This window comes from Monodelphis domestica, chromosome 4 (genome assembly GCF_027887165.1).
Source record: "Monodelphis domestica isolate mMonDom1 chromosome 4, mMonDom1.pri, whole genome shotgun sequence".
NCBI classification, from domain to species: domain Eukaryota; kingdom Metazoa; phylum Chordata; class Mammalia; order Didelphimorphia; family Didelphidae; genus Monodelphis; species Monodelphis domestica.
This window is the reverse complement of record NC_077230.1, coordinates 271,688,706-271,702,375: the sequence shown is the minus strand read 5'-3', so window position 1 is coordinate 271,702,375 and position 13,670 is coordinate 271,688,706. Positions and strand designations below refer to the sequence as shown.

Genomic DNA, 13,670 nt, shown 5'->3' with positions numbered 1-13,670 from the left:
GGGGGGGATGGGTCCTGGGACCTTCCTTCTGCCTATCCCTTAGATCCAAGTGATCTCAAGTTCTGGCTTTTGGGGGGCTTACCTTTTGATCCAGGTCCAGGTGGAGGGTTCCCTGGACCTATCCTGTTGTTTGTTTTTAATTTCAGTGTCCTGTGAACATACAGTTTGAGATCAGTAAGGAAGGGGTTTCCAGAGATCTGAACTTTAGCTCTCTCTAAGTCGCCATCTTGACCGGAACTCCTGAAATTTTCTATCCCTGTGCCATAGCTAGCTTTAAACTTTCAGTGAAGTGTGGAACTCATGCACTTGTAGATACTCCTGGCTCTGAGCTTTGGAAAGTCTCATTTTCCCCATGCTATGTTCCAGTATCTAACTGGAACAACATTCATTACCTTTAATCACTTCTCCCTTCTTGTATGAAACCATCTTACACCTGGTTATATGATTAAAAAATTCTTTATATATTATTATGGCTTTGTTAGAAGATAGATTCTTAACACCTCCTTTACACATCCTTCACATTTAAGGTTGTAATTGTGCTTTCCTCCAATAAATTCTTTTCTATAGATGACTACATGATGCTTTTGAGAAGAAATACCAAGAATCAAGAGAATTGGGTTCAAGTCCTTGTTTTTCTCTTGACCAGTTCTATGGTTATAAGCAAGCCATTTATTGTCCTCAGGAATAGTTTCTTCAGAAGAAAAACAAGAGTTTGGAACTATAAATTGTTAAATGCTCTCCCAGCCCTAGCATTCTTGCATCTTTTATCTTATGAAACCTTGGAGAATTAACTGCTAGTTTCAGGGATCGTTGCCCCTCAGTGAGGCATTAAATAAAATTGTCTTTCCATAGAGATTTTTTAAATAGCAAAGTTATCTTTCTAAATATCAGGATCATCTCAATCCATGGTTGAATTTCACAGATTTTCTGTCCATATGGAACGCAAGTCAGAGAGGTAACAGGATAATAAATGTAAGAAGAGAGAAGTAGCCTCCTGATTTGAGAAATGTCACTAAGGTAGCCCTGAGTTGATCTAACTAACTATATGTGTAGAGCAGAGTATCTTGTTTGTACAAGTATTTCTCCCACTCTTACCCCCCCCTTTTATCCTTTCTCCTTCTATGGCATCTTACATCAACTCAACACATTAACCCATTATTTCGATATTTTTTCTTTCACTAGAATGTTGAAGTTCTTTTTATCACTTTCTTCAAGGAAATTTTCACATCTTTATTTCTAAGACTGTAAATGAGAGGATTTAGCATAGGCACAATAAAAGACAGAAGACATTGTCCCCTGATCCATGAATTTGTCTGAAGATGGCTGTAGGTGCAAGAGAGCCAAAAAAAAAAAACTCTGCAATATGAGAGCTGCAGGTACTGAAGGCTTTAGATCTGCCTTCAGTGGGCTGAATTTTTAAAATGTTAGAAATGATCAAAATGTAAAAGCAAATTATTATCAAGATTGGTAAAAGGATACTAAATGTATCACAGACCAGAGTAACTACCTCATTGACATAACTGGTAGAACAAGAAAGCTCCAAGACTGGGAGGAGATCACAGAAGTAATGATTGATGGCATTTTCTCTGCAGATGACCATTGTAAGCAAGAAGACTGTGTGAGCTGTAGCCCCAATTAATACACCCCAGTCATTAACCATGAGCAAATCTTACAGGACATCATAAGATTATAAAGAAGGGGTTGGCATATGGCAACATAGCAGTCATCATATGCCATCATTGTTAACATTTGACATTCAGAAATGGAAAAAAAGGAAAAAAAAAGAACTGTGTCATGCACTCTGAGTAGGAGATGACGTTCTTCTCTAACACAAAATTCAGAAGCATTTTGGGAATGATGACAGTTGCTTGACAAAGATCAACAAATGACAAACTACAGAGAAAAAAAATACATTGGGTTGTGAAGATGAGAACTAAGTTCAATAAGTATAATCATGCTCAGGTTTCCTACCACATTGGCTACATAAATCCTTGGGAACAGGAAAAAGAGGGGCGGCTAGAGTTCTGGCAGATCGGTAAGCCCTATAAGGATGAACTCAGTTACTAGGGAATATTTCCTTGCTCCATTCATTTTTGATTGTAGAGTAAGAAGAGATAAGAATCTGTTGGCAAAAGGAAAAAAAAAGAGTCCTCATTATTTCCAGGTTCAAGCGAGTACCCAGACAGAACAATAAATTTATAATATAAATTCTATGGTTCTTTTGTCTCTGACTATTTTCTTATTCCTAGCTAAAGACTCATCTTCAGGGTCATGTCAACCAGATTATAGAAAGGAGTCATGTTTTTTTTTTTTTTGAAAAGGCACAGATATTTATTTTTATTTTTTATATATAGCAATATCTGACATAACAATAATGTAATACACATGATTCATTATACATATTAATTATAACAAATATATGTATCTAAGAGAAACAAATTCTCACATTAGCTATGTTAAAAAAATCTGTCTCATCCTTTTTTTATCTCCCTCCCACTCTTTCCCACTCTCCAAGAAGGTATGTAAGGTCACATAGGTTTACCACCTCAGTGTCATCCTTAGCACCTCACTTTCTCATTCCATATATTCAAATAGTCACCAAATCTTACAATTCCTATCTCTACCAAATCTCTCACATATGTCCTTCTCTATACTTAGACAACGACCACCGTTGTTCAGTCCCTCATTTCCTCTCATCTGAACTAATGTAATGACTTTTTTTTAACATTATTTTATTTGGTCATTTCCAAACATTATTCACTGGAAACGAGGATCATTTTCTTTTCCTCCCCTCCCCCTCCCAACACCCTCCCTCTCCCATAGCTGACGCACGATTCCACTGGTTATCACATGTGTTCCTGTTTCTAACCCATTTCCACGTTGTTGGTATTTGCATTAGAGTGTTCATTTAGAGTCTCTCCTCAGTCCTATCACCTCCACCCCTGTAGTCAGGAAGTTGCATTTCCTCGTTGTTTTTACTCCCACAGTTTATTGTCTGCTTGTGGATAGTATTTTTTAGATCCCTGCAGATGGTTCAGGGACATTGCATTGACACCAATGGAGAAGTCCATTACCTTTGATTGTACCACAGTGTATCAGTCTCTGTGATAAAGATTTCCTGTTTCTGCTCCTTTTGCTCTGCATCACTTCTTGGAGGTTGTTCCAGTCTCCATTGAATTCCTCTACTTTATTATTCCTTTTAGCACAATAGTATTCCATCACCAACATATACCACAATTTGTTCAGCCATTCCCCAATTGATGGGCATCCCCTCGTTTTCCAATTTTTGGCCACCACAAAGAGTGCAGCTATGAATATTTTTGTACAAGTCTTTTTCCTTATTATCTCTTTAGGGTACAAACCCAGCAGTGCTATAGCTGGATCAAAGGGCAGACAGTCTTTTATCACCCTTTGGACATAGTTCCAAATTGCCCTCCAGGATGGTTGGATCAATTCACAACTCCACCAGCAATGAATTAGTGTTCCTACTTTGCCACATCCCTTCCAGCATTCATTATTTTCCATAGCTGTCATGTTAGCCAATCTGCTAGGTGTGAGGTGATATCTCAGAGTTGTTTTGATTTCCATCTCTCTGATTATAAGCTATGTAGAGCACTTTTACATGTGATTTCTTTGGCTGAGAACTGCCTGTTCATGGTCCTTGCCCATTTATCAATTGGAGAATGGCTTGATTTTTTGTACAATTGATTTAGTTCTTTGTATATTTGAGTAATTAAATCTTTGTCAGAGGTTTTTATGAAGATTGTTTCCCAATTTGTTGCTTCCCTTCAGATTTTAGTTACATTAGTTTTGTTTGTACACAAACTTTTTAATTTGATGTAATCCAGATTATTTATTTTGCATTTTGTAACTGTTTCTAAGTCTTACTTGGTTTTGAAGTCTTTCCCTTCCCAAAGGTCTGACATGTGTACTATTCTGTGTTTGCCTAATTTTCTTATAGTTTCCTTCTTTATGTTCAAGTCATTCACCCATTTTGAATTTATCTTGATGTAGGGTGTGAGGTGTTGATTTAAACATAATCTTTCCCACACTGTCCTCTAATTTTCCCAGCAGTTTTTATGAAATAGTGGATTTTTGTCCCAAAAGCTGGGATCTTTGGGTTTGTCATATACTGTCTTGCTGAGGTCACTTATCCCGAGTCTATTCCACTGATCCTCCCTTCTGTCTCTTAGCCAGTACCAGATTGTTTTGGTGACCCCTGCTTTATAATATAGTCTGAGATCTGGGACTGCAAGGCCCCCTTCCTTTGTATTTTTTTTTTCATTATTTCCCTGGATATCCTTGATCTTTTGTTCTTCCAAATGAACTTTGTTATGGTTTTTTCTAAATCAGTAAAAAAAAATTTTGGAAGTTCCATGGGTATGGCACTAAATAGATAGATGAATTTGGGTAGGATGGTCATTTTTATTATATTGGCTCATCCTACCCATGAGCAGTTAATGTTTTTCCAATTGTTCAAGTCTAGTTTTAGTTGTGTGGAGAGTGTTTTGTAGTTGTGTTCATATAGTTCCTGTGTTTGTCTTGGGAGATATATTCCTAAGTATTTTATTTTGTCTGGGGTAATTTTGAATGGGATTTCTCTTTCTAGTTCTTGCTGCTGAGCTGTATTGGAATTATATAGAAATGCTGATGACTTATGTGGGTTTATTTTGTATCCTGCAACTTTGCTAAAGTTGTTGATTATTTCGATTAGCTTTTTGGTTAAATCTCTAGGATTCTTTAGGTAGACCATCATGTCATCTGCAAAGAGCGATAATTTGGTCTCCTCCTTGCCTATTTTAATGCCTTCAATTTCTTTTTCTTTTCTAATTGCTACTGCTAGTGTTTCTAACACAATGTCAAGTAATAGAGGTGATAATGGGCATCCTTTTTTCACTCCTGATCTTAATGGGAATGGATTTAGTTTTTAGTAAGAATTTTATGTATAATAATTTTGAAGTATATCGAGGTTTGAGTTCACGATAGTTAGCAAATATGAAATAGTATCCCAAGTCAACTCTATCCTCATAATAATTAAAGATCTTGAGTCTTTATTGACTCTATTCACAGCTCAGTGGCTCTTGAACTGTCCATCAACTAGCTTTGAAGCCTCTTAAATTGAAAACTATAAGTATCTCAGAGAGCTCAGTCATTGCCAAGGGCATATAATTTGAAGCTATGAGTTAGGAAGAAATATGGTTTTCCTCCTTTGGGAGAGTTCTTATAATCTCACATTATCATGATGGCCAGTAAAAGAAATGCTACCCAATTGTTGTAATTAGATTTTAGCAAAATATTTTATAAAAAACAAAATATGGAAAGCATGCAGTTTTATGGATCTGCACTTGGTAAATTGCCATACAATGAATTTTATTTAAAATTTCAATGTCAACTTGAAAGAAAGTCACCAAGTAGAGTGCTGTAAAAACCTGTGATTTGTCATGTGCTATTAAATACATTGATCAGTGATTTAAAAGAAAGCATTTGTTGCTTGCATATAAATATGCTGCAAAGCTTGGAGAAATAACTAACAGTTTTATTTCATCCAAACTTATCATGATACTTTAGGACAAAAGATTTAATGTAATATGATAGCACAAATAAATGTAAGATGCTGCATTTTAGTTGTAGGAATCAGTTAAAAAAGTTAAAAAATATGGAGGTAAGTTAAAAAGCCCTCTTGTTTGACAAAGATCAGGTAATTTGGTAGACTATGTATAATATAATTTAGCAATCTAATGTGGCAGTCAAAAAAAAAACCTATTGCAATCTTTGCTGAAATGAAGAAAGGCATAGTTTCCAGGAATAGGGAAGGGATAGTTCTACCACAATCTAACTTAATCAAACATCAGTTTAAGTATTACATCCTATTCTTTCTGCACTAGTTGGTGAAGGATACTGACAAACTGGAGACTATCCAGAGAAGGACAAAGAGAGTCATGAATGATCTTGAGTATATATCATATAAATATAATTTGAATGGCTTGTGAAAGATTTTCCTGGAGAAAGGAAGAATCAGTTGGGCATGATATTTGTTTACAAACATTTTAAAGACTATCATCTCTAAAAGAGGTTAGTTCTTATTCAGCTTCTCTACAAAGTAGCAACAAGAACAATCTATGAATGAGGCAAAGCATCAAATTTTAGCTTGGTGTGAGAATCAAATCTCTCAATTATCCTTATCCCAAAGTGAAATGGGCAGCCTTGGTAGATTATAGGGTTTTCCTTCAAACTCTGACTGGATAATTTGTTTTGCTTTAGTGAATGTTTGGCTTGAGTTGTGATGCATGATGAACAAAATTAATGTTCCCTTCAACGTAAAAAAAATGCATTTCTATAAATCTGAGATGGAGTTTATCACAACTTTTAAACTACCTATACCCAATCATTTGTTCTATGCCATATTTGGTGATGTGTAGAATAAGATATAGAGATGTCTATACTTTTTCAGAGCCAATGCATTCCAGGAATCATTATTTAGAGTGAAGAATGACAAATCAATCAAATACTCACCATCTAGATTAGATCTTAAAATTTCTTCAACTGAAGGGTCCTTATAGGTTATGGTTTTATTGGAGCTATTATGGTCATGGCACAAAGACCTCTACTTCTTTTTAGTGTTTATGGACACTGAATTAAGTCTTTAAATGCTTTGGAATTCATTCAATCTGAAGATGGTAATTTCTAATTGCAATTCTAAATAGAGTTTTTGTTTACTCTATCAGGAAGAAAACAATATTTATACATGTCAAAGATACTCTTGATGGTATAATTTATGGGGTTTCTGGTTGTTTCGAAAACTACTTCGATCTCATTAATAATACAGTGATAAAGGCTGCCCTAGAGACTTATCTCCCAAGGGGTTGCCCTTTTCTGGAAAAAAAGTTAATATTGTTCTCTGTTAACTCTGAATTTCTCCACTCTATGAGCACAGTCATCTTCTTTGATGCAAGTACTTTGCTGATAAATTCTATCTTTTGGGGCCAGTTTATTTGAGTTGTCATTTTCCAATTTGGGGATGGTAGTTAAAAGTTTGATCATTCCTTCTCATAATTGAAGTAGGCTGAATTTAGATATTTTTTAGATATTATAATTTAGATGAAGAAGTTGGGCAACTGACAGGCCTGAGTTTTCCCAGGAAAGATGAGAAGGGCTATAAAGCAGTATGTGAGTCAGTCACTAAACTTATTGGAGAAGATATAAAATGAAATAGAAATCCATAGTTGACATCAACAAGGTTCTCAATAAATAGTTGCCTAGTGATAGGAATACAAAATGAAGGTCTAAAGGTGTCAAAGCCAAGCAAAGAATAGTTAACTTCACTTGCTCCTTTAGATTAGAGGGTATGCGAGGAAGCATATATAGTCTTGACAAAATATCTCATCAAAATGTGAGGTCTAAATTAACACCAGACAATAGTAGTAATATGATAAGAAGAATTTCTTATGAAAAAATGTTTAATTATAATGGAGAAGAATTCTAGAGCCTGTTGTGGAAAAGGATGATAGCAGAAAGCTATGCTACCACGTTCAGAATGTACTTCCTTAGGTGCTGATTTCACCAATAAATATATGCATATATTTAAATATATGTATGCATATGCATGTATACAAATATTTATATACATACATATGAATATATACTGATATTCAAAGCCAATATATGGATCTTCTATCCAAACAACATTTGAAGAACTTTGACCTTGAAAGTGAGCTTTATCTAAGAGCTATGGTGGCTAAGACACCCTATGACATGACTTTTTTATCTATGTGAGGGAGCAAATAGATCTTAAAATGGTGTGCTTCTACATCAGCACCTGAGACAAAGCTTTGGTGACCTTTTGCTAGTATAGATCTGGTTGTATTTCATTTTTCTATAGCTAGCTAGGTAGAAGATCGTTAGTCAGAGAACCCAAAGAATTAGGGGGAACTTCTTATAAGACTCAAGTAGAGATGACTCTAAAGTAAAAATTATAAAGGCTTTGATATAATCACAACACCAAAATAACAATAGCTTTAATTTTTATTATGAGAATCAGCAATTACTCAATAGGTGCATTGTTCGTGCCTGGAACTGTTCAAGAGTTCAAGAAGAGACTTGATAACCAGTTGGAGATATTATCAAGGAGATTTTTATTTGAGTGATTTGACCAAATATGAGAAACCTATCCATCTGTTTTCAGAGCTTGGCTGTTAGCAAATAGAAATGATAAAAGTTATACAGATGAGAATATTTATTTTATTTTATTCCAAAATGTACAAAACCAAATAAACACATATTTCCATATAGAAAAAAAGAAGAATGTAGATAAGTGAAATCATAAACTTCTTATGTATTTAATAGCCTTCCTTTTTCATATCTACATAATAAATCTCATCCACAGCTGTCCTAGTCTTTCCTCACCCTTACCACATAGCAGAAGATCTTTGTCCTATTCACACATGTTTTCACTCTTTGGGGATAATGTTCACAACCTAATCTTCCAGTAGCTGTGTATAATGTTCTCTTGGTTCCAATCATTTCACTCTTCATTATCCTGTGTAGTTCCTCTCAGTTTTTTTTTAATTAGCTTGCTCATTATTTCTTAGGCTCAGTAGCCTTCCATTGCAATTATAAACCACATTTTTTAGCTATTCCAAATTGATAGGTATCCCCTCAATTACCAATCCTTTGCCTCTACAAGGAGGGCTGCTGTAAATATTTTGGAACATATGGGTTCTTTTCCTTTTTCTCTGATCTCTTTGGGAAACAAACCCAATAATAGTATTGCTTGGTTTAAGGGTATACACAGTTTTATAACTCTCTATGTAGAATTCCAAATTACTCTCCAAAATGGTGGCATTAGTTCACGGCTCCACCAATGATGTGTTAGTATTCCCATTTTTCCATATCCCCTCCAACATTTGTCATTTTATCCAGTCTGATGGGTGTGAGATGATATCTCAGTTTTGATTTGCAATTCTCTGATTATTAGTTATTTAGAGCATTTTAAAAATGTATCTATATAAGGCTTGTGTTTCTTCATCCAAAAATTGTTCATATCTTTTGACTTATTATCAATTGGAGTATGGCTCATATTCTTCTGAATTAGAAAAAGTTCCCTATATGTTTTAGATGTGAGATATATTTCTGAGAGGCTATCTCTAAAAATATTCCCCTCAATCCTTTTTCTACTTTTCTAAATTTTCAACATTTGTTTTATTTGTACAAAAACATTCCTATTTAATATACTCAAAGCTATCCACTCTAAATTACACAATGCTCTCAATTTCTTGTTGACTTATAAATTCCTCTCCTGTATATAAATCTGATAGGTAATATGTTACCTGTTCTTCTAATTTACTTATAATATCTCATATTATGTCTAGGCCATGCATCCATTTTGATGTTATCTTAGGGAATGGTGTAAGACATTAGGTTATACCTAGTTTCTGCCAAACTACTTTCCAATTGTCTCAACCATTTTTACCAAATAGTGATTTCCTATCCCCAAAACCTGGATCTATGCTATGTCAAACTCTAGGTGACTATAACCCTTTTCTGCTGTTTGTTGGATTTCTATCCAGTTCCACTGAACAATTTTTCTATTTCTTAAACAGCACACAATAATTTTCATAATTACTCTTTTATAATACAATTTAAAATATGGTATAGCTAGATCTTCTATTATATTCTTTAAGTAATTTGTTTAATATTCTTTAATTTTTGTTCTTCCAAAAGAATTTTATTATTTTTTTTCTAGCTCAAAGTCATATTTTGGTCATTAAATTGAGATGGCATCAAATAAGTAGATTAGTTTGGTAGGATTGTATTTTTAATTATATTGTATCTGTTCATCAATGAAAAATTGCTATTTCTCCAATTATTTAGAACTGAATTTATTTGTGTAAAATGTTTTTTATAATTGTGTTCATTTAGTATTTGTGGGGTTTTTTTGGGGGGGAGGGTTTTATACCCAGGCATTTTATTCTATTTGTAGTTATTTTAAATGTAGTATTTCTATGTCTTCTTGCAGGACCTTGATTGTCATATATAAAAATGCTGATAATTCATGTGCGTTTATCTTATATCCTTGCAATTTTGCTAAAATTATTGATAATTTCAATTAATTTTAGTTGAATCTCTAGAATTTTCCACATATACCATCATGCCATCTGGAAACAGATATAGTTTTATAACCTCTTTGTCATTCTGATTCCTTGAATATCTTTTTCTTCTTATTGCTATTGTTATTATTTCTAATAAGATATTAAATAACATTGGTGATAACAGACATCTTTGTTTCACTCCTGATATCATTGAGAAAACTTCTAGCTTTCTCCCCTTATAAATAGTACTTACTGATGGTTTTAGGTACATGTTTTATATCATTTTTACCAAAAAGTTCTTTTATACTTATGTTTTTCTCGTGTTTATAATTGGAACAAATGTTGCATTTTGTCAAAGGCTTTTTCTGCATTTATTGACATAATAATATGACTTTTATTACTTTTATAATTGATGTTATCAATGATTTTTATAGTTTTCCATATATTAAGCCAACTCTACATTCCTGGTATAAATCTTCTTTGGTCATACTATATTATCTTTGTGACATATTTTTATTGTCTCCTAGCTAGTATTTTATTTAGGATTTTTGCATGTCTATTCATTAATGAAATATCTCTATAATTTCCTTTTACTGTTATTGCTTTCCTGATTTAGGGATTAGCATGATATTATTGTCATAAAAGGAATTTAGGAGGATCCCAATGCCTATTTTCCCAACTAATTTATATAGTACTGGGATTAATTGTTCTTCAAATATTGGTAGAATTCATTTGTGAATCTATCTTGCCCTGGAGATTTTTTTGGGGGAGTTCATTGATGGTTACTTTAATTTCTTTTTCTTAAATGGAATTATTTTAGTATCCTATTTCCTCTTCTGTCAATATGGCAAATTTATATTTTTGTGAATATTAATCCATTTCACTTAGATTTTCAAATTTATTGACATGTAATTGGGTATAATAACTCTTACTAATGGCTTTAATGTCCCCTTCATAGATGGTGAATACACCCTTTTCATTTTTGACACCAGTATTTGTTTTTCTTCCTTCTTTTTTAAAAATTTACTTAACCAATGATTTATATATTTTATTTTTTATTAAACCATCCTTTAAATATATTAATTAGTCAATAGTTTTCTTACTTTTACTGATCTCTCCTTTGATTTTCAAGACTTCCAATTTGGTATTTAATTGGTAATTTTTAATTTATTCTTTTTTTAATTTTTAGTTGAATCTTCAATTCATCCAGTCGTTCTTTCTCTAACTTTTTAATGTGTGTTTAGAGATATAAATTTCCTCCTAATTATGGCTTTGCATGTATCCCATAAATTTTGGTACGTTGTCTCATCATCATTCTCTTTAAAAATTATTGATTAATTGTATGATTTGTTCTTTGACATGCTTATTTTTTGAAATACATTATATAATTTCCAAATAATTTCTAATTTATGTTTTGAAGTCCCTTTATTAAGGTGATTTTTATTAAATTTTTATCTGACAAAGGTGCACCTAATATTTCTGCTTTTCTACCTTTGTTTGAGGTTTTTATGTCTTTATTCCTAGTCAGTTTTTATGTAGGTGTTATATGTTGTTGAGAAAGGTGTATTATTTTCTATTCTCATTCAGTTTTCTCCAGTGATCAATCATCTCAAACTTTTCTAAAATACTATTCACTTCTTTAAGTTCTTTCTATTTTATTCTTGGTTTAATTGATGTATTTCTGAGAGGGGAAAGTTGAAGTTCAAAGTTTAATGTCTATTTTCCCAAGGGGAAAATCAGGCACCACACTCTTCTTTTGGTTCTTGATAACAGAGATGGTGGAAGAGGCAAGGACTTGGGGAGCCACCCCAGAGGTTTCTAAATTTTAAAAGTCAATTTGCTAGTATCTACCAAATCTTCTACACTAGCTGAAATTCCATCTTCTCCTGGAACTAAATACACATCACTACTTCAACCAATTGCTTATGGTATTGCTTTAAGTATTCCTGTATTTTCCACAAGCTCTATTCCATGACTCATACTCCTGAGGCACTGAATGGCCCAGAGCTCATTACAATCTAGATCCTTTCCACTATGTAGATATCATTGTGGTTATTCTTATTACTTAAGATATCATAGCAAGAGAAAATTATTGATCTCACAGTTAAATCTTGAATGAATTTTTGCATACAACATCCATAGAGACAGCATAGAGTTACAATTCAGTGAGATATACTTATAAGAATGACATGCACCAGAGGCTATTTACAACTTTTAAAGTTGAGGCTTCAGGAATCCTTTCTGTAACCAAGCTGTATTATTATTAAAAGTATTGTCAGGGAAAGCTCAATTTCTCACAGAGCCCTCCCATATAACAAATTTCATTTCTACAGAAAAGAAAGAAAAAGAAGAATTTGGTTGAAAATCCCCAAAACACAAACTGATAAAATTCTAAAAAATATCTGTAATTTTCCACTCTTATTGGATCATCAGTTTTGAACTTCCAGTATAGCAGAATTCTGTGCCATAATATGTTTTTGTAGCTCCTATTGGTTCTGAGCTTGATAGATTCTCAGTTTTTCTCAGGCCAGAAGAAAACCATAGTGACAGGCAACATCTCCCCACAACACTTCTACCTACCTGTTTAAAATCATTTAAAAAACGGATTCCATGATTAAAAAATGTCTTTATACATTATTATGCTGTTACAAAATAGATCTTTAACACCTTCTTTTCCCCATACATTCAAACTGAAGGTGATCATTATGCTTTCCTCCATTCAGTTTTTTTTTTGTCTAGATGATGACTCATGATGTTTTGGAAAAGAAAAAAAAGCCAAGAATCAAGAAACTTTAGGGTCGAGACCTTGTTTTGCTCTTGATTAGTGTGTGACCATGAGCAAGTCATTTATCACCTTTCAGGAAGCTTCTTCAGCTGAAAAACAAGGGTTTTTTACATATTAAATCCTCCCCTAGCTCTAGCATTGTTATGTCTTGCCTCTTGTAAAACCTTGCAGATGTAACTTCTAATGGCAGGAATCATCATCACACAGGGGGGCATCAAGGAAAACCATATTTCCATATAAATTTATAAATATAAAAACCAACTTTCTAAATATCAGGAAAAGCTCAACCCATGGTTGAATTTCACAGGTATTCAGCTCATCTGGAATGTAAGTCAAGGAACTAACAGGAAGAAAGAAGAAGGAGGAGGGATTTAGTCTACTGATTTGAGAAAAGTCCCCAAGGTAATATCTGAGTTGATCTTGATCTTCCATTTAATAACAGATGTGGAGAAGAATATTTGGTTTACACAACTCTCTCTCCCTCTCTCTCTCTCTCTCTCTCTCTCTCTCTCTCTCTCTCTCTCTCTCTCTCTCTTTCTCTCTCTCTCTCTCTCTTTCTCTCTCTCTCTCTCTCTTTCTCTCTCTCTTTCTCTCTCTCTTTCTCTTACTCTCACTCTTTCTCTCTCATTCTCTCTCTCTCCCCACCTCTCTCTCTTTCTTCCCTCCCCCCTTTCTGTCTCTCTCTGTCTCTCTCTCTCTGTCTCTCTCTCTTTCCACAATTTCCCTGAATCCCACTTTCTACAGCATCCTTCAGTTCACTACACTTATTAACCCATTATTTGATATTGCCCCCTACC

General features: G+C 33.7%; 1 pseudogene; it reads right to left on the bottom strand.

Moving 5' to 3' along the window:
- Nucleotides 1-1,236: 1,236 nt before the first annotated feature.
- On the bottom strand, nt 1,237-1,940 carry LOC100616877 (putative olfactory receptor 8G3; annotated as a pseudogene).
- Nucleotides 1,941-13,670: the final 11,730 nt, after the last annotated feature.